The sequence below is a fragment of the Macaca fascicularis genome, chromosome 8, assembly GCF_037993035.2.
Source record: "Macaca fascicularis isolate 582-1 chromosome 8, T2T-MFA8v1.1".
In the NCBI taxonomy this organism is placed as follows: Eukaryota; Metazoa; Chordata; class Mammalia; order Primates; family Cercopithecidae; genus Macaca; species Macaca fascicularis.
In genome coordinates, this window is record NC_088382.1 from 140,050,113 (window position 1) to 140,071,465 (window position 21,353).

The 21,353-nt window shown below is 46.1% G+C and overlaps 1 protein-coding gene across 7 annotated transcripts in view; it reads right to left on the reverse strand.

The window, feature by feature from the left end:
- ASAP1 (ArfGAP with SH3 domain, ankyrin repeat and PH domain 1) overlaps positions 1-21,353 on the reverse strand; it is a 396,678-nt gene that overhangs the window by 357,076 nt on the left and 18,249 nt on the right. Inside the window, exon 2 of one of the 7 annotated variants that reach the window (XM_065519632.1) lies at positions 18,593-18,694. The exons of the other annotated variants lie outside the window; for them this stretch is intronic. The gene's annotated coding sequence lies outside the window, so the exon portion shown is untranslated. The remainder of the gene's footprint in view (positions 1-18,592; positions 18,695-21,353) is intronic. 7 annotated transcript variants of the gene reach the window in all.

The window sequence follows — 21,353 nt, forward strand, 5'->3', positions numbered from 1 at the left end:
ATACATAGTCAATGCCTTTCCCAGCCCACCCCTCAGTTGGTTATTCCTTTGCTTTCCGTGCTTCACCCAAGCGTGGCAGCTGAGTTAGTATGGTAGACTGGATGAGTCTTCCCACTTCTTCACTTCCAGCATGACTATGAACTACACATTTCTGCCCTTTGTCATGGGACTTTGTAGTACATCCCACTAGAGTGAATGGTGTTTTCTTCCCTGTCTCACTGGATTCTGGACTGGATCACTGACTTGCTTTAGCCAATGGAATGTGGCTAGAAGTGACAGTGTGCTGGTCCCAAGTCTATCCCTCCTGCCCTCCTATGATGCACCACAAAAGGAATATGTCTCCATAGCCACTGTCTGTTGCTGCCTTTTAGTCTGAACTCAGATCAAAGGAATGTGGAGCAGATCGGAATGAACCACAAGTCCGGCATAAACTAGCCATGCACAACCTAGATCAGCTAAACCACAACCAACCCCATAGATCCTTGAGCATGAAGATATGTATCTGCTGTCAAACAAGCCTCTGAAATTCTGAGGTTTTTGCTACTCAGCAAAAACTGCCTAATTCACATCGGAATATTAATTTATGAACACCAAGTATCAATACAGGTCAGGAAAATGAAAGCCATGCACACAGACAGCACAAGTATGATGACCATCGACAGCTACTCTTGCAGAATTCCCACCTCCTTGGTGCCAACTGGACCCGCACAACAATCCTGCAAGGAAGACACTGGGCCAGATTTATAGATGAAAAAATTGTAACTCACAGGATATGAAATAATGTGTCCAAGACAGTGTGTGGCAGAACTAAGATCCTGACCCAGGTGGTCTAAAAAACTCCAAGCCAGGCTTCTTCTGCATAAAACATAAAAGGGTCCTGCAGATGCTGTCCCATGAGTCTGTGATGCACCAACCTACCTCCACTCTTGTCCCATTCCTTCAGAGTGTCTTCATGACAGGCTGCTGGGGTGGGGGGAAGGCCACTGGGCCTAATTATCAAAAGTTCCAGTCCCAGATCCACCCCTATGGAGAGCTTCACCCTTGTCAGTGAGCCTCTTTAGCCCTCAGGTTTATGAAATGAGGTCACTAATCCCAGCCTGGCCTACGTCACTAGACCGTGGTGAACCTCCGGGGAGACGGAGTGTGAAAGAGCTGTGTGAGGTGTGACACCAAAGTCAGTTCACGTCCTGCTGCCTTGACTCTGAACTCGCTCGAAGTAGGTTAGCAGCTACGTCTATGTCCGTACCTCACCCACGGCACTTGGAGACCCATTTGATGCTCTGAGAATGATTTTTTATTCAAACAGAGATTATTTCTTTCCAGTTAAGAAAGTAATCCAGGTTCATCAGAAAAAATATTAAGGCATAAAATAAAAATCAATTATTATCCCAATACCTGAAGATAAATACTGTTCCTATATTAAGGCCATTTCATCTCTGGGACTCGTTTGTTTTTTTTTTTGTAAGGGTGAAGCAAAGAATACATTTCGATTACCATAATTTTCTTAGAAGCAGGGAACTACCCTGTGCCAGGGACTGCTCTTGCTGCCTAAAGACAGAGCAAAGAACAAAACTAAAGAAAGTTCATGATCTTAAAGGACTAATATTCATTCATTCATTCATTATTTTTAAAATTCTATAATTATGGGTCACCCACTACGTACTAGGCACTGGATGATGATGATGATAATGACGATGACAGCTTCCTTGCAGATCCTGTACTCTAACAGTATGACTTATTAAAAGTTGGCCCCTAGAACAAATGCATCTGGGTTAGAATGCAGATTATGAATCTCTAATGAGTTATTTATCCTTTCATACTTTAGTTGTCTCTTTTTTTTTCTTTTTTTTTTGAGACAGAGTCTTGCTGTGTCACCCAGGCTGGAGTGCTGGAGTGCAGTGGCGCGATCTCTGCTCACTGCAACCTCCGTCTCCCAGGTTCAAGCGTTTCTCCTGCCTCAGCCTCCCAAGTAGCTGGGATTACAGGCATGCACCACCATGCCCAGCTAATTTTTTGTATTTTTGTAGGGACGGGGTTTCACCACGTTGGCCAGGATGATCTCGAACTCCTGACCTCAGGTGATCCACCCGCCTCGGCCTCCCAAAGTGCTGGGGTTTGGCATGAGCCACTGTGCCCGGCCTAGTTCTCTCATCTTTAAAATTGGATTTCCTGTTCTGTGGAAGCTATACTTGGAAAATTAGGGACTTAAAAGAAAACAGATCAAACTTATTTTTATGATGCTATTCCTCTTAAACTATCAGAAGCCAAACTTGTCTAGTCCGAGCTGAAATTCCACCTCTTCTAGGAAGCTTTCTCCAATGTTGCCAGCCCAACAATCTGTCCATTTCTGAACTCTTACAGCACAGCTAGTAAACATGAGGAAAAGTACCTACCTCATGCAGTCATAGCAAGAATTAATAAGAGAACATGATTAAAGCACTAAGCAAAGAATGGTTGGCTCCCCGTAACTGATGAATGCCTGGGAGCTAGCTGTGGTGGTAGTGATATTACTGCCTCATTTAATCCCCGCACCCATCCTAGAAGAAGCAAAAACTTAGACGTTGAGGAACTCGTCCAAGGTTATGTAGGTTATTGCTCGGGCACCTCAGGCTCAATCCCACTAGGGGACCTTCTGAGAGCCTGTGGAGAGCACACACCTCAGAATGCCCCGCCGAAGGGAAAGGAATCTGGGGCATTTACCTGCCACCCTCCATCCCTCACTGCCCAAACACAACCAGGTCATAAGTCTCAGGCTGAGATGCAGGAAGCCCTCTGTGTGAACCAGCACTGTCTGCAGTGCCTTCCGGGGAGCGCTCAAAGATATGAGCAGAGGAGTGGCAGCATCTGTACCTAGATGCTCAATAAATATCTGTCGATGGAGTGAGTGAACAACGTCTATCAACCCCCACGGTCTTCTGTACCACCTCTCATTTCCCGCTGCCACCAGCAACAGAAGATTTAAAGCACCTGCCTGCTAAAGTGAACCAGAATTCATTACCATCAAGCATCACATTTGTTACCACCCACGTTTCAGCTTTTCCACTGAAATTCTGTTCTACTTACGGTTTGTCAGTCAGGACAGCCATTCCTGATGCCATGCAGGATTCGGGGACATAAATCATTTGGTACATAAACCGTTCTTTATTGCCATTCCTCAAATAGGTGTTTTGTATTCAACAGAAGTGACTCCACGAATGCTAGGATTTGTATCCTTTTATAGAGGATGTAATAAACTCTTGAGTCATCTGCAGCTGGCTACAGCTTGGACAATTTTTCCCCCATAATATCACACCAAGCACTTTTCCTATTTACTGATGTAATTCTTTCCTGTTCTGTGGAAGCTGTACTTAGAAAATCAGGGACCTAGAGAAAATAGACCAAATATATTTCTGTGATACTATTCCTCTTAAGCGATCAGAAGCCCAACTTGTCTAGTCCCAGGTGACATTCCACCTCTTCCAGGAAGCTTTCTCAGACTTTCCCAGCCCAACGATCTATCCACTTGTGAACTCTTACAGCACTGCTAATAACCCCACAACCCCTTATTGTTGTTTTATGCGTCAACTTGACTGCGCTAAAGGATGCCCAGATAGCTGGTAAAACAGTATTTCTGGTTGTGTCTGTGAGGGTGTTTCTGCAAGAGATTAGGATTTGAATCAGGAGACTGAGTAAGGAAGAGTACCCTTCCCAACGTGAGTGGGCATCATCCAATCCATTGAAGGCCTAGTATTAATAGAACAGAAAGTAGAAGGAAGGGTGAGTTTGCTCTCTACCTGAGCTGGGACACGCATCTTCTTCTGCCTTTGGATATTGGTGCTCCTGGTTCTCAGAACTTCAAACATAGACTGGGATTTACACCATCAGTTCCCCTGGTTTTTAGACCTTCAGGCTAGGACTGAATTACACCACTGGCTTTCCTGGTTGTCCAGCTTGCAGATGGCAGATCAGCCTCCATAATCAGTTCCACTTATTATAGGGATGAGCCAATTCCCTATAATAAATCTCCCCTTACATATATCCCATAAGTTCTGTTTCTCTGAAGAACCCTTTTACGTATCAGACCCCATCCTAGGCATATTCATTAAATCCTACAAGGAACTCTGCAAGGAACTGTGATTGTCTGCATTTTAGATAAGGAAACTGAGGCTCACAGAAGTTATATAACATTTCCCAAGTCATACAGCTGGTTAGTGGTGGTGGATTCAGAACTCAAACTTGAAAGAGTTTGATTTCAAAGCTCGGAACTTTATCTGCTGTGCTAAGCAAGGCACTATGGATCATGACCAAATATACCCCATTTGGTATCAGTTCCTGATTGTTCATAAAGGTAAGTCCAATCTCCTCTCCTGGCTGGATGTGGTGCCTCATGCTTGTAATCCCAGCACTTTGGGAGGCCAAGGTGGGTGGATCACCTGAGGTCAGGAGTTCGAGACCAGCCTGGCCAACATGGTGAAACCACATCTCTACTAAAAATACAAAAATTAGCCAGACATGGTGGCGGGTGCCTGTAGTCCCAGCTACTCGGGAGGCTGGGGACAGGAAAATAGCTTGAACCCAGGAGGCAGAGGTTGCAGTGAGCCAAGATTGCACCACTGCACTCCAGCCTGGGTGACAGAGTGAGACTGTGTCTCAGAAAAAAAAAAAAAAAAATCTCCTCTCCTGTGGTGATGTAAATGCTGAGACCATATGAGTTGGTCATGGGGATTTTGTACTAATTGCTACGTCTTTCAGTTTCCATATCTGCTGGCAAGCCACAAGTCCTGCCTCCCTACCAACCCTGATCAGCCCTGAGTTAGGCATCTGTAACCTCGGGCCAGGTAACTTTGGACTCCTGCTGTTTTTCCTAATCTCTCTTCTCCCTGGCTGGCATGCATGTGTTTGAGATGGGCCCTTCTGCTAACTCTATCTTCCCAGGACTATCCAATAGGCTATGGTTCAGAGAGATACAGAGGAGACCTTGCAGAAGCCCACTCCCTGACAATGCCGAGGCTGCTGGACCTTAGCTTTGGCCCTGCCCCCAACTGCCCGCCTCATTTGTTGGTTCAAATGATAACAGTCAAAGATGGTTTGGGTCTTTCCTCTCCAAAGAAGAGGTCACTGCGAAGGACCCACAAGCCGAAAGACCAGAACCACTGTCTTGCTGGTTTATAAATTCATGACAACTGTGACTGCATGTCTTACAGCCTACTCTGAGTATACTGCAGGCTCTGGGCCTGACAGTGAGGAGGGTGAGTTGAGTAACACAAGGTCATTGCCCATAGAGAGCTCACAGTCTGGTGGGGCAGGGACAGGTATAGAAACAGACAGGATGAACGGTTGTCAGTGATATCATCGGAGTGTGAACACAATGTCAAAGCACCTGCCTCCCAAACATCTCGTAAGTGCCTACTGCATGCTTTTTTCCATTGGCTACAGCTTCCCACAGTGAGAATTATCTGCTGGGAAAATGCATCTATTCATCCACTAATATATTGAAAAAAAATATTAAGTTAAATATCAAGGAAGTATTGGTTAGCAAAACGGACGTGGTCTCTGCTTAAGGAATAAGGCTTTCATCAAATAACCTCACCGACGACAAGAAAAAGGACATGTACTGGTACCATAGGACCTACCTACTATAAGTGATTAACAAATCCTCAGCATTTAAAAAAGTTACATCCTAAGAATTCTGTGAATCTTAAAATAAGTGAATGCCAGAGAAACAGCCTCAGGACCCCAAGAAGAGAATAATGAAATAAACTTGAGAGTTCTCAAGTTTATTCTAAGCCCGGAAGCAGGCTAGGCTCACTCACTAGCCACGCAATCCACTCTCATGCCAGCAGGAGCAGGCTCAACCCAGTCTGTGCCACCACAAATGACACATTTCCTTCAGGGTCCCCTGGGAAGAAGCGCAAGTGTGGAATGTGAAATCCAAGGGAGCCTAGGGTCTCCTGTGCTGCCCACTGTGTGATCATATCGTCCAGGTCATTTCAAACAATCTTGAGTTCACTCCCAGCAAGTATGCTGAGCGCAGAGCCATCTGGGAAGCTGCTCCCTTGTGATGCAGCCCAGGGCTGGGAGAATTTCCCAAGCACTGCAAAGAGGAGAGCCCTTGGGACAGAAAGACACATTCCAACATGGGCTCTCCCACCTAATTTCTGGCTGATCTTGAGTGACAAAAAATCACTTCTGGGAACCTGTGTCATCTTCTTTTTCTGTTTTTTGAGACAGTCTTGCTCTGTCACCCAGGCTGGAGTACAGTGACGCAATCTCCACTCACTGCAACCTCCATCTCCCAGGTTCAAGAGATTCTCCTGCCTCAGCCTCCCAAGTAGCTGGGATTACAGGTGTGCACCACCATGCCCAGCTAATTTTTGTATTTTGAGTAGAGATAGGGTTTTGCCATGTTGGCCAGGCTGGTCTCGAACTCCTGACCTCAGGTGATCCACCCACCTTGGCCCCCCAAATTGCTGGGATTACAGGCATGAGCCACTGAGCCCAGCCTTGTGTCTTCTTCTGAAAAATAGAGATGTCTGCAGACTATGATGATGCCTACACACAATGCCTTGACTCTCACAGGTCATTACAGGGCAGGTGGACCTTACTGCAAGCAACACCTGCCACTCTGCCCCAAGAGTTTGCTCTCAGCCACCAAGGTGCAGGCTGGGAGTGCCAGGAAATGAATGCTTCTAGCTGTGGCCTTCAGACAAGGATGAGTGGAAATCAGGAAACAATATCCCAGCTCCTTGCCCCTTGGTTCTGACAACCCTGAAAAGTCCCCAGAGGAATGAAAGCACAATTGCCTGCCTGATAAATGCCTAATGCCCTTCACTGGCTCCTTCTCTTCTCTGTCTCCCTTCCTCATTCCTCCGCCTGTGTTTCCTTGGATCACCTCCCTAAGAAACTATGCATGCTCCAATATTTTATCAGTGTTGGCTTCTTGGGGAAACCACCCTAAGACAGGGATGATGACACTTTTAATAGAGTGTTGTTAGGAGGAAAAAAATGCCAGCATAAAGCAGGCGTACAATGAACAACTGCCACTATTGTGACAACCCAAAATTAGAAATGACATCTGCAGCCTGGAGGCCTGACTCGGTGGCTTCCCAGCAAGGCCAGCGCCGTAGGCACGTTTCATGTGGCTGGGCATCCTGTTGGCGTCCACTGACCACTGTCCCAGTGACAGAGAGAATACAACCAAGGCCTGGAAGTCACCTTCCAGGAGCAGCACCCCAGTGTCCCAGCCTCCACCCTGTCCAAAGAAAAGGGAACCAGGATGGAAAGAGGTCTGCATGGAATGGGGTTTACTCCCTCGCAGGAAGCCCGCATTGTCCAGTGCTCACCAGGTACCACGCAGGCCCTGTGTGGGTATCGGCCACATCGCCCCTTTCAATCACGCTGTCTTCACCGAGCCCAGAGCAGTGAGAGGCACAGCTAGGAATGTCATCCCACTTTACAAAGGAAACAGCAGCCCTCACAGAATAAATGACAATTTTAATAGAATAAATAATAACAGGTCTGACAGAGTTTGGATCTGTGTCCCACTGCAAATTTCATATTGAATTATAATCCTCAGTATCGGAGGTGGGGCCTGATGGGAGGTAACTGGATCATGGAGGCAGATTTCTCATTAATGATTAGCACCATCCCCTTGCTGCTGTCCTTGCCACAGTGAGTGAGTGACTTTCCATGAGATCTGTAATTTAAAACAGCGTGGTGCCTTGCTCTCTCTCTTTCTCCTGCTTTGGGCCATGTGATGGCCTGTTCTCCCTTCACCTTCTACCATGATTGTAAGTTTTTTGAGGCCCCCCAGAAGCCGAGCAGATGCCAGCATCATGCTTCCTGTACAGCCTGTAGAGCCATGAGCCAATTAAACCTCTTTTCTTTATAAATGACCCAGTCTCCGATATTTCTTTATAACAATGCAAGAATGACCTAATACAAGTCTAGCAGAATAAATCACAATTTTTTTTTTTTTTTGAAATGGAGTCTTGCCTTGTCACCCAGGCTAGAGTGCAACGGTGCGATCTTGGCTCACTGCAACCTCCACGTCCCAGGTTCAAGTGATTCTCCTGCCTCAGCCTCCTGAGTAGCTGAGATTATAGGCACGCGCCACTACACCCAGCCAATTTTTATATTTTAGTAGAGATGAGGTTTCACATGTTGGCCAGTCTGGTCTCGAACTCCTGACCTTAGGGGATCCACCCACCTCGGCCTCCCAAAGTGTGAGGATTACAGGCATGAGCCAGCGTGTCCGGCCACAATTTTTAAAAATAATAAAGCTAGCATATATTGCATGGTTATTATGTGTATCTGACACTAACTACACAAGCAATAACTACTTTAACCTTCATAACAAACCTAGGAGACAGGTATTGCTGTTTGATTTTACAGAGAAGGAAACTGAGGCAAATACAGGATGAGTATCTTGCCAGAGTTTTTACAGCTAATAAATGAAACCTAGATCTGTCTGATTACAAAGACTTCTCTTTCCTTTAAATCTCACCAGCCTTGCAGAGCAGGGCCAGCCTCAGGAGAGGTCTCTGCTGCATGTATTTCCCTTTTAATTTTAGAACTATAAAAAGATCTTTAACACACTAACAAGACCAGCCTCGCTCGAGCTCATTCCTAACACCTAGGAGTAGGTCCAATTAACATCAACCCCACTTGACCACACTCTTTGTAATTACTTTATTTCCGCCATTTCACGATGACCACATTTTCACATTTTAGCATTTCTGAAATAGGATGTGTCTTCCTATCAATAAAATATAACGTGGCAGGACTATTTTCTCTCCCAACATTGTTATGATATCAATAATGCATCTTGAAATCAAAGGCATCTCAGAATCAAAGGAAATATCTAAGAAATGTTCAATGTTCTTAGATATCTAAGAAATGTTCAAACCTCATCAAGATAAAGCCCAGATCAGGCCTTAGAAGACTGTAAGTTTGAAAAATAAGGAGCCTGAATCATCTCCTTCAGACCTCCCAAAAAATCCATCAAAGCTTATCTGTCCCTGCATAAAGCGTCACCCCACACAGCAGCCCACTACCATCTATCTGGGACTCAGAAATCTCACAGAATCCCTATATATCTGCATTTTTAATTAAAGGAAAAGGAAATCAATTTCTCACTTGTCAGTCCACAGATAACATCTGAGTGCCCGTTATGTTGTAAAAATATGAAATACATATTTGACTGCATCTTCTATTTTGCCAGATTCATTCATCCATTCATTCATTTATGTAACACTCCAACAGCTGCCTACTAGGAGCCCATCCAAGTGGGGCACTTTCCTCTGGTGCAAGGCAGACAGGTGAATTAATGATTGCTAGTACCTGCAAGAACAGAAGTTGCTACAAAGCGGAGAAAATAATGCAGAGGACTGGATAATGAGTGGCTTCATGGGGGAAGTAGTAGCAGCATCTAGTTTTGAGGATGAACAGGAGAACACCAGACAGAAAGGTAGGAAGAGGGAATTGTGAATGGACAGAACAGTAAGTTCAAAGGTACAGTCTAAGAAAGACCTTTCACTGGACGAATGTTTGCTGACCCATCTGCCACGTCCAAGGCACAATGACGATACTTCCAGAATGTTAAGATAATAATTGTGTGTTGTTTCAAGCCATTAAGTCTGTGCTTACATCTAAAACCTTGTTACCACCCACACAGATAGGCAGATTTGCATTTAGAAGGTTCTCGACCTGAAAGGTACATGTGAAGCAGAAGGAAAAAGCCAAGATTTTAGAATTAGGGGGCTAGAGTTTAAGAGTCCTGGTTCTTCCCTCTACCAGCCTTGGGCAAGCCACTTACCTCTCTGAACCTGTTTTCTCATCTGTAAAACTGGCATAATAATATTAAACTCAGGTGCCTGCTGTGAATCAGGCCTTGTCATTTCCATCCAGAAATACACACATAACTCATGCTTCTCTTGCCAATTATTTGGCCCTCTAGCCTCAAAACATTGTAAATGTATCAGCCGAAGTACATGATCTATTTAACAATGAAATTTTTTTCTTTCTTGATAATACATCAGAATGTCATATTTATCAGGGTGGGAATACTGTTTGTTCACTTTCATAACTCCTCTTTTTTCTTTTTTTTTTTTTTTCCAGACAGGGTCTTCCTTTGTCACCCAGGCAGGAGTGCAGTGGCACGATCTCGGTTCACTGCAGCCTCCGCCTCCCGGGTTCAAGCAATTCTCCCGCCTCAGCCTCCTGAGTAACCACGATTATGGGCACACGTCACCACAGCCCAGCTAATTTTTGTATTTTTAGTAGAGACAGGGTTTCACCATATTGGTCAGGCTGGTCATGAACTCCTGACCTCAGGCGATCCCCCCCACCTTGGCCTCCCAAAGTGCTGGGATTACAGGCGTGAGCCACCGTGCCTGGCATACTTCCATAACTCTTAAAATGCCTACTGCACAACAGGTGCTCAATAAATTATCTGTTGATGAATACATTAACAGAATTAGATAAAAACAAATAAAGGGAGCATCAGGAAATCTATATGCATTGTCAAAATGGGAAACTGGGGATGCCTTTTAAACTATAGGGAAATTCAGGCTGAGGTAGAAGAATAGCTTGAAGCCAGGAGTTCAAGGCCAGCCTAGGCAATATAGTGAGACCTCATCTCTAAAAAAATTTAAAAACTAGTGGGGCGTGGTGGTGTATACCTATAGTCCCAGGAGGATCAGTTGAGCCCTGGAGTTTGAGGCTACAGTGAGCTGACTGTGCCACTGCACTCCAGCCTGGGCAACACAGCAAGACCCCATCTCTTAACAAAACAACAAAACAGCCGGGTGTGGTGGCTGACGCCTGTAATCTCAGACTTTGGAAGGCCAAGGCGGGTGGGTCACCTGAGTTCAGGAGTTCAAGACCAGCCTGGCCAACATGGTGAAACCCCATTTCTACTAGAAATACAAAAATTAGCCGGGCATGGTGGCAAGTCCTATAGTCCCAGCTACTCAGGAGGCTTAGGCAAGAGAATCGCTTGAACCTGGGAGGTGGAGGTTGCAGTCAGCCAAGATCACACTCCAGCCTGGGCAACAAGAACAAAACTCTGTCTCAAAAAAAAAAAAATTACAGGGAAATATTCATGCGACCTAAAACTGGCCCTTCCACTGAAAGTCCTGCAACAAATTACTTTTCAGCCAACCCTGACAAAGTCCTGTGACTGAGGAACACCACTGTTTCAGTCCTCAAACATCTTTCTGAAAATCCATCTCCGTTTCTTAGAAATTTTACTGCTTGTAAACTTAGAAGGATCAGCCAATTTCCACAAGACTCCTTTTCAAAATGAAGTTTCCCCAGAGTCTAGACTCTCCTTTTAATGAGGTTTTAAATATTTTCTATTTCAACAGCTGTTTGTCTCCCAGGCACAGTGGGCCACACCTGGACAGGATGCTAAGCCTGGATGCAGCTGACTCACCACAGGCCCGACGCCCCTGCCCCACTAGTGTCGCCGACTCTGGAGGACAAGTCGCTGATGTCAGGGTGCCTATTAGAATGGAAGGCCCTTGAAAAATGCCCAAGCAGGCAAAAGAACATTGTAAGCAAAGCAACCCCACACTCCATCTCTTCCTCCTCTCCAGAGAAAACTTCAGGGAAACAAGACGCTGCAGCTAGCACAGTGCCTGGCCTAGTAAATGTTTGTTGAATGCATTAATTAATGAATGCCTAAACAAACACCCTCATGCCAAGACTTTCTGGGCACACACGGTCATTTCCCATCAGAGTCAGTTCCCAGCTGCCGACCAGTCAGAGCCACGGATGTCCTGCAAGTCACTTGCTTTGCAACTATCTCCAAAATAGGTGACCCTGACCGTCATCTTCTGGGGGCTTCTGTAAACTAGATTTCTCTTAGAAATCAATCAAGGCTTCTCACCTTTCCGAACCCTATTTCCCCTGAATGACAGACAGCTACAAGGAATTAGTCTGGGGCAGAATGCATCAGTGCCCCAAAAAGGGGCAGGTGATTTGACTCAGCTACCTGCTTTGGTTACCACCTAACGGAGAGCCCATTGGCTCCTCGGAGACTCAGATGCCACAGTGGTAAAACAGGAATCATAATGTCCACATCCCACAACCACTGTGGGAAAGAGCATCAGACTTCCCCTCTGGTATCACGGCAGCCTGAGCTGATGGGTCCACCTTCCCTCTTCTGTTATAAACACATCAAATCTTGAATGACTATGACCCAAATGGGACCATACATAGCCAAATGGAAGAAATAAAGGCCACAGCTCCCAGTACACACATCTGTGTACATTTGCATACACACATATGGACACGCAGAAGTGCAACCCACATACAACTGCACACACACACAAATACAACCCATGCACAACTGCACACACACACAGAGAAGTGCAATCCACGTACTACTGCACATAAACACACAGAGAACAACCCACGTGCAACTGCACACATACAAACACACAGATATATAACCCACGTCCAACTGCATGCACACATACACACATGCAGAAATGCAACGGAATGTGTGCAGCAGCAGCAGGGCTGTTCCCTGTGGGCCCATGGAAAGGATGCTGGGCGGTTCCCAGATGCCCTTCCAGGGTCCCTTCCAAAGAACTTCATGTGCTGGGTTGGGACATTCCATTGTCAGCCCGTTTCCTCTGTGGAAGCAGTTTTCTTGGCTCGCTCTGGCACAAGTGATACAGGCGGAAAGAGCAGTCCCTTCTCACAGTCCAGAGCTTGTTGTGAAAAGGAGTCAGGCGGCCGGGCGCGGTGGCTCAAGCCTGTAATCTCAGCACTTTGGGAGGCCGAGACGGGCGGATCACTAGGTCAGGAGATCAAGACCATCCTGGCTAACCCGGTGAAACCCCGTCTCTACTAAAAAATACAAAAAACTAGCCAGGCGTCGTGGCAGGCGCCTGTAGTCCCAGCTACTCGGGAGGCTGAGGCAGGAGAATGGCATGAACCCGGGAGGCGGAGCTTGCAGTGAGCTGAGATCCGGCCACTGCACTCCAGCCTGGGCGACAAAGCGAGACTCCGTCTCAAAAAAAAAAAAAAAAAAAAAAGAAAAGAAAAGAAAAGGAGTCAGGCCGGAGGGTCCAAGTTTGCAGAACCCAAACCTAGACATGTTTCATGAGACAGAAAACCCCACAAGTCCTGGCTTCAGGGAAAAAAAAAAAAAAAGGAGAGGGAAATGTATGGGCTGACAAAACTGACAAGTCCAGGAAGGATGGAAATTCGGGCCTGGCTAGATTCAAGGGCTCAGAGGATGTGGTCAGGGAGAGGTTAGTCTTCATCTGTTGGCTCTGCATTTCTGTTCAGGGAAAGGGTGGCATTTTCAGGGAGGCTTTGACCAAAAGGGCCACTGGCCTTCAGGCTTACATCCAGACACAATTCAGCAAACCCTGCAGGAAAGCCTCGCTGGGCTGGTGGTTCTAATACAAGTCTCAGGATTGACTCTGACTGTTCATCCATCCTTGAACTAATTTCTGTGGCCAGGAGCTGGAACACTCACTGGACTAGCCGGGTATTGCTTATGTGCCCAGATGGACACGGGGAGCCAGTCAGCTCCACAGGAGACCCACAGACCAAGGGAGGGGAGGAGAACTTGCCCCAAGGCCACAAGGACAGAAGAAAGAGGAGAGGAAAGGAGATGGTGTAAACCATAATTTTTATTAGAGAATAAGGCAGCAATCAACTTCAGCCTTAAATACAACACAGAGAATAGGAGTGTAAGTCTTTCTTTGATATTTTTTTCCAACAGCTTTCTTGGCTTATAATTCACATACAATTCATCACAATTTAAAGTGTAAATTTCAGGCTTGGTGCGGTGGCTCACGCCTATAATCCCAGCACTTTGGGAGGCTGAGGCAGGTGGATCATGAGGTCAGGAGTTTCAGACCAGCCTGCCCAACGTGGTGAAACCTCATCTCTACTAAAAATACAAAAATTAGCCGGGCTTGGTGGCGCATGCCTGTAAACCCAGCTACTCGGGCGGCTGAGGCAGGAGGATCACTTGAACTCAGGAGGCGGAGTTGCAGTGAGCGCCACTGCACTCCAGCCTGGGTGAGAGAGCGAGACTCTGTCTCAAAATAAATACATACATACATAAATACATAAAATATACAGTTCAATGGTTTTTAGCAAAATTCACACAACTGTGCAACTGTCACCACAATCCATCTTCATCACCTCAAAATGAAACCCCGAACCCATAAGCAGTCACTCCCCATTCCACCCTCTACACACCCCTGGCAAAAATAACAATATAACCTTCGTCTCTATAGCTTTGCTGATTTGGACAGAATCATACAATTGTTGCCATGGAGTGTTTTTTTTTTAAATTATTCTTTCTTTTGTGGTATATTCTACAAAAAGATCTCCTTCCCTAAACTCCTAGTTGAACTCCGCCCTTGTGGCTCTGACAGGGTGAAGTCTCACTGCCTGGAATCACTGCTGTGGAAGGGGCTTCAGTTCATCCCTTCAGTGACATGGGCCACAGAAGGAATGAGAGGCTTAGGAGACCCTCCCTAAGAGGCCTGGGAAAAGGCAGAAGCTGGGAATGGTGCTGCCCAGCAGGCCTGAGCCGAACATGGCACATCGGACCCCGTAGCCAGGGCAGGGACCCTTCCTGGAGGCCTGGGTCCCGCACGCGTTGTCTCACCCCAGCCGGCGCATGGTGGAGCAGAAAAAAAGCCAGGCTTTAGTCAAACAGATGGTCCAAGGACTCCCCAAGGACATGGCACTGTGGGTTTTCTGCCCAGCATCCCTCCTCATTCCTGATTTCAACTGGGATCTCCCTTCCCATGAAGCACATGTGCCTGTAGTCCCAGGTGTGGGCCTCACTGACTTAAAACCATCCCCATCGTCCGCCACTAATTAGTTTAGAAAGAATATGTAACCCAATTGGGGTCAATAAGACGTGAGGCTGGAGGTTTCTGAGAAAGCTCTTTCTCTTTTGCCCAGAAGTTTTTGAAATGGTGTTTTCTCTCTTCTTTTGGATGTTATAAGAAAGATGTGAAGCTAAAAATGGCTGCAGCCGATCTCACTACCAGTCTTGGGGAGATGCCAACATAGGAAGGATGAACCCAAAGAACTACGGGAAAAGGAAGCTGCCCTGCCACTGTGCCAGTGCCTCTACACTGGTCCTCCCTTTTCCGTCCTACTCTGCACCCCAAATTGACCTCAGGGACTACTGCAAGGGCTTGCTCCCCCTCTGCTACAGGATGGTTTTAGCAACAGGGAGCCCCAGCAGAAGACAGGAGGGAAGGAGAGGGAGGCTGAGGCATTCGGTCTCCTCCCTGGGGCTCCCTCTCTAGCAGTCACTGCGAAACGGCTGCTGGCCTCAACCCAAATTTCAGCTCTGGCCAGGGCTCCTTCGCACAGCCCTCGCTGTCTCCAGTTTCCAATAACTCTTCCTCCTTGCTCCTCAAAACTAGGCACACACAGGAGCCTCAGGGCTTTGCTATCCCTGGAGCTTCCCTATACCTGCCTGAACCACCTTCTTTTTTTTTTGAATAGAGATGGGGGTCTTGCTATGTTTACCAGGCTGGTCTCGAACTCCTGGTCTCAAGCAGTCCTCCCATCTCTGCTCCACAAAGTGCTGAGATTACAGGTGTGAGCCACGGCACCCAGCCAATCTGTCTACACCTTCTTAAAGATCTCTTTATGTGGCCAAAAAGCAGGTGAGAAGATGTTTAAAGGCATTAGTCATTAGGGAAATGCAAATCAAAACCACAGTGAGATAAAACCTCATACCCACTAGGTTGGCCATAATGAAATACACACACACACGCACACACACAAAATAGCAAGTCTCGACGAGGATGTGGAGAAAGTGGAACCCTCGTACATTGCTGGTGGGAGTGTAAAATGGTTCAGCTGCTTTGGAAAAGTCAAAAAATGGGTTATCAGATGACCCAGCACCTCCACTCCTAGCCATATACCTAAAAGAAGTGAAAATGTACATTCAAATAAATACCTGTAAATGAATGTTCATAGCAGCACTATTCACGATGGCGTCTATCAGCCAAGGAATGGAATGGATAAACCAAGTGTGGTAGAGCCATACGATGCAATTATTCAGCCATAAAAATAAATGAAGTACTGAGACCGGGTGCGGTGCCTCACGCCTGTAATCCCAGCACTTTGGGAGGACGAGGCGGAGGGATCACCTGAAGTCAGGAGTTCAAGACCAGCCTGGCCAATATGGAGAAACCCCGTCTCTACTAAAAATACAAAAATTAGCCAGGCATAGTGGTGCGCACCTGTAATCCCAACTACTTGGGAGGCGGAGGCAAGAGAATCACTTGAACTTGGGAGGCAGAGGTTGCAGTGAGCCGAGATCGCACCACTGCGCTCCAGCCTGGGCAAAAAGAGCAAAACTCCATCTCAAAAAAAAAAAAAAGTTATTTCATTCATTCCTCTTAACACCAAATTATGAGCCTTCTCTCACTGGCAGTAATAATATCTACTTGGTAAAATGGGTATCGGGCTCAAATGAGGAACATACAGTGTAGCCACTAAGCAGGAAGGTTCTGTCACCAGCTTGTTGGGCCCGAATCTCAGCTCCATCCCTTACTAGCTGTGTGACTTTGGGCAAATTACTTCAAGCTTGCTTGTCCTCTGCCTCTCTCCTCCCCTCCTACCAGCAACAGTCTTAGTGTTCCGCATACGCTGGGTACATCATCATCATCATCATCATCATCATCATCATCATAAAAATTATAGTGTCTAGACCTTGGATCTCTCCAAACTAGGGGTTGGTAAATTATAGTCCTGGTCACAAATATCACTTTATCAGTAGTTTTGCTTCTCCAAGCCAAACATTCCCCAACCCTTCAACCATGCCTCAGAGGACAAGGTGTTGAGCTCCACTTACCATCTGTGGCAGCCCTGCTAGTTCACCAAAACTCTATTTCCTCTTCCTCCTGGGTGCATGGCTAGACTACACTTCCCAGACTCCCTTGCAGCTGGGTGTGACCATGTGTCAGAGTTCTAGCCAAGGAAAGAGACAGAAATGCTGCATGCCATTTTTCAGGCCAAGGTTTTTAAGAAGTGGGTGTGCTTTCTCCAGGCTCCTTCCCCCTTCTGCCAGTGGACACTGATGGCAACAAAGCTCCAGGGGGCAGCAGGGCCACAGAATGTAGCAGAGGCCTAGGTCTATGAGCCACCACATGGAGGAGAGCCTCCCACCGAACTAGAAAAACACATTTTGGGCTTTTACACGAAGAAGAAAAAACATTTCTTGTGTTTGAGCCAATACACATCGTGGGGACTATTTGTTATTGCAGTTATTATCACTGTATTACTAATACACCATCCCAGTCTCCTTAATATGCATCTACTGCATTGAATTACAGAAGGTTTCATTAATTCATCCAAAAAAGGTTTCACCTGAATACCTACTATATGAGAAATCCTGGGAGTTCCCAATAAACATAATATAAGAATATCTGCTCTCAGAAAGCCACAAAATAATGGGGGAGACAGAGGTATGAACAAAACAGACATTGAAATGTACAAGGTAGAGGGGGTGGGCACAAACAAGAAGGTAGTCAATTCTACCCGGAATCAGGCTAGTCAGGAACGGCCTCTTGGAAGAGGGGAATACTCCAGCTCAGGATAAGGAGCTCATCATATAGACAAACCTCTCAGGCCTTCAGAGACCAACCTGAGCCACAATCTGGAGGCCTGAGGGGGATGGGCACATCTTCAACAACAGCTGCAGGTGGAGGAAGGGGAGGAAAGGGAAGAAGGGGGCGTGGAGATGAAGCTGATGAGCACTGTGAAACCAGACCATCACAGGCGCCTGGTTGAGGGTCCAGGAGCGTACAAACTGTGGCTACAGAGAAACACTGATTTAATCTGATCTATCCCTTTCCAGATGAGGCCTGACTTTCTAATTCCTTGATAGAAAAGTAAATTCCCAGGTTCGGATCACCCACACCTCCTGGCTCCTGCTCCCTGGCCTGTGCTTGTCTCTTCCACAGTGTACTTTCCCGCCTTCTCACTCGCCTCGGGCTTCTCTACGGTCCTCCTAAGCTGTGTCTGTCAAGATTCCATTGTCCTTGGAAATCCAGACATTTTTCCGATACTCTCTACCCTTTCTTCCCTATGTTCCCAAAACTCTCTCCCACGGATCAGCCTCTTGGAGGGGATTCACACTTCTTGAAGTAGGCCTGGAGATTAACACCCATCTTGACAAATCTTGGTTCATTTCCCATAATGGGGACTGGAGCCAGGGGAAGAGCAAGAGGCTTGGTCCTGGGTTCAGAGCAAGTTCTGGGTTCAAATCTCCACTGTCATTTGTGAATTCTGGGACTTCGAGCAATCCAGTAAACAGGCTGAAGCCTCAGTTTCCTCACCACTGCTGCCTTCTATTATTCTTAACACGAAAGGATAAAGATGGATCCAGAAACAACCTCAAATATCCAACGGCTTCACCTCCAACACTTTACAGAATAGGAAATTGAGGCCCTCAGAGGTTGAGCAGCCTGAGGTCACAGTTGGTGGCGAAGTCAGGTCTAGAATCCAAGTCTACGTAAAAGGACAGTACCAAGTAATAGAACTAAATTGCACCAATTAGCTTCAGTCAGTTTACAACAACTATTACAATCCATATTTATACCTTTTTAATTTTTTTGGCTGGAGTGCAGTGGCGTAATCTCGGCTCACTCCAACCTCCACCTCCCAGGTTCAAGCAATCCTCCTGCCTCAGTCACCTGAGTAGCTGGGAAATATGTTCAACTTTAGCATTAAATTTAAAAATGCAATAAAGAACATTTATCTTTAGTCCATCAGTTATGCAAAAATTAACATAATTGATAATATCTGAGGCAGGTAAGAAACGTATACTTGCAAAATTGCTCATAGAAGTACAGATTGGTGAACCTTTCTGGAGGGTGACTTGGTAACATGTACAACACTTGAAAATGTGCCTACCCTTTGTCCCAGAAATTCCAGCCTCTGGGAATCTGTCAAAAGTAAATATTTGGACAAGTATGTGCATTCAAAAACTAGAAACAACCTAAATGTCCATTAAAAAAGAACCAGTCAAATAAATTATGATCTATCCATGGCCAGCCAAAATGATCATATAAATCTGTATTTATTCAACATGGAAAGAGAGTCCCTATATATTAAATGAAGGCGTAAGTTGAAAAGAATGTGTAAGATGTCACTGTTCACAAAAACTATGTGTCTGTGAGTGTATCAGCATAGATAGACAAAAGTGGTCAGCTCTCAGTGGCTGGATAATTATGGATGATCATTATCTGCCTCTTTCTCTTTTCTTGTTCTTTCTGAATTTTCTGTTATGAGTGTTTATTATGTTTACATTTGGGGGGAAGGAAAGGAATTGTGCAGAAAGTAGATTAAAGGTTACCTAGGGCTGGGGGAGGAGAATTGGGAAAATGGTGAGTGACTGCTAATGGGTATGGACAGAGATTTTTTGAGGAGGGGGTGATGAAAATGTTCTAAAATTGACTGCAGCGATGGTTGCACAACTCTGTGAATATACTAAAAACCACTGAATTCTGCAATTTAAATGGTGATTTGCATGGTATGTGAATTGTATGTCAATAAAGCTATTACAAAAATATAATTTAAAAATGAATAACAAAATTGTCAAAGGCCTTTGGGTGAAAAAAAATCAATAAATGTGAGCTGAGCTTGAAAATGGGAAAGTGGCAAAATATCTTCACATGAGACTATGGCTGCCCACTCTCTGTTCTATACAGGCAAACTCAGTCAACCAGAATTTCTGGAAACACTGTCTGGGATCTCCCAGCCCAGGAGGACTCTGGCCCACCCCCGGCCTATCGGTCTGGCGGTCAAGCACCCCCCACTCTCCTGATGCAATTATCCACATGCCTCTGCCGTGTAGACAAGCCTCGGAGAGCACTCCACTTCCCAAGAGCCCTTCAGCACTGCTGATTCAAACAGTAACAGCTCTCTGACTTTGCTCTTCCCTTCAAAAAGCCCAGGGCTACCTTGTAGGCTCAGGGTTTTTTGTTGTTGTTTTTTTTTTAAACAATTTAATCTTCCCAGCGACATGCTGGGATTGGAAGAGATACTGGCTGGAACCAGTGACCTTCTCAGCAGGTGATAAAAGGGACCAGGTGCCTTCATTCATTTAAAAGAGCACTTCCTGAGCACCTACCAGGTAGCAGGCCCAGAGACAGGTACTGCACTTACAAGAGTGAACAAAACAGGCCGGGCGCAGTGGCTCACGCCTGTAATCCCAGCACTTTGGGAGGTCGAGGCAGGGGGATCACGAGGTCAGGAGATCGAGACCATCCTGGCTAACACGATGAAACCCCGTCTCTACTGAAAATACAAAACATTAGCCGGGCGTGGTGGCATGCGCCTGTAGTCCCAGCTACTCGGGAGATTGAGGCAGGAGAATCACTTGAACCCAGGAGGCAGAGGTTGCAGTGAGCCGAGGTCTCACCACTGCACTCCAGCCTGGGTGACAGAGCAAGACTCCGTCTCAATTAAAAAAAAAAAAAAAAAGTGGACAAAACAGTGTGGGTCAGGCCGGGCGCAATGGCTTTTCTCTGTAGTCCCAACACTTTGAGAGGCCAAAGTGGGCGAATCACTCGAGATCAGGAGTTCAAGACCAACCTGGCCAATATGGCCAAACCCCATCTCTACTAAAAATACAAAAATTAGCTGGGCATGGTAGTGGGCACCTGTAATCCCAGCTATTTTGGAGGCTGAGGCAGGAGAATCACTTGAACCTGGGAGGCAGAGGTTACAATGAGGTGAGATTATGCCACTGCACTCCAGCCTGTGTGACAGAGTGAGACTTCATCTCAAAATATATATAAGTAAATAAAAATACAAAAATAAGCCGGGCATGGCGGTGCACAGCTGTAGTGCCAACTGCGTGGGAGGCTGAGGTATGAGAATCCTTTGAACCCGTGAGGCAGAGGTTGCAGTGAGCCGAGATCTCACCACTGAACTCCAGCCTGGGCGACAGAGCAAGACTCTGTCTCAAAAAACACAAAGAGCAAAAAACAGCATGGGTCTCATGAAGCTCATGGACCAGCAGAGGGAACAGACAGACAATGAAAGATCAGAGTGACAGATGTTTTGAAAAGGTTAAGTACAAGGGGATCCTGGGAGCATTGAAGATGGCTCCAAATTCAGTCTTAGGGATCAGATAATGACAGGCTAACCATCATAAGCATTTAAAATGCCTACCACTTATGTCAGGCACTAGGCTAGGTTTTAAGGACACTTAAGAAAGAAGACACATTCCTGTTCTAAAGGGGTTGACAGACTGACAGACTTGACGTATAGTATCTCCAAAGTCCTCCCAGTCTCCCTACAATGGCCAAGGTAGAACTGATTCAGCTTGGCCATGGTTTGGATGAGTTGAGGGA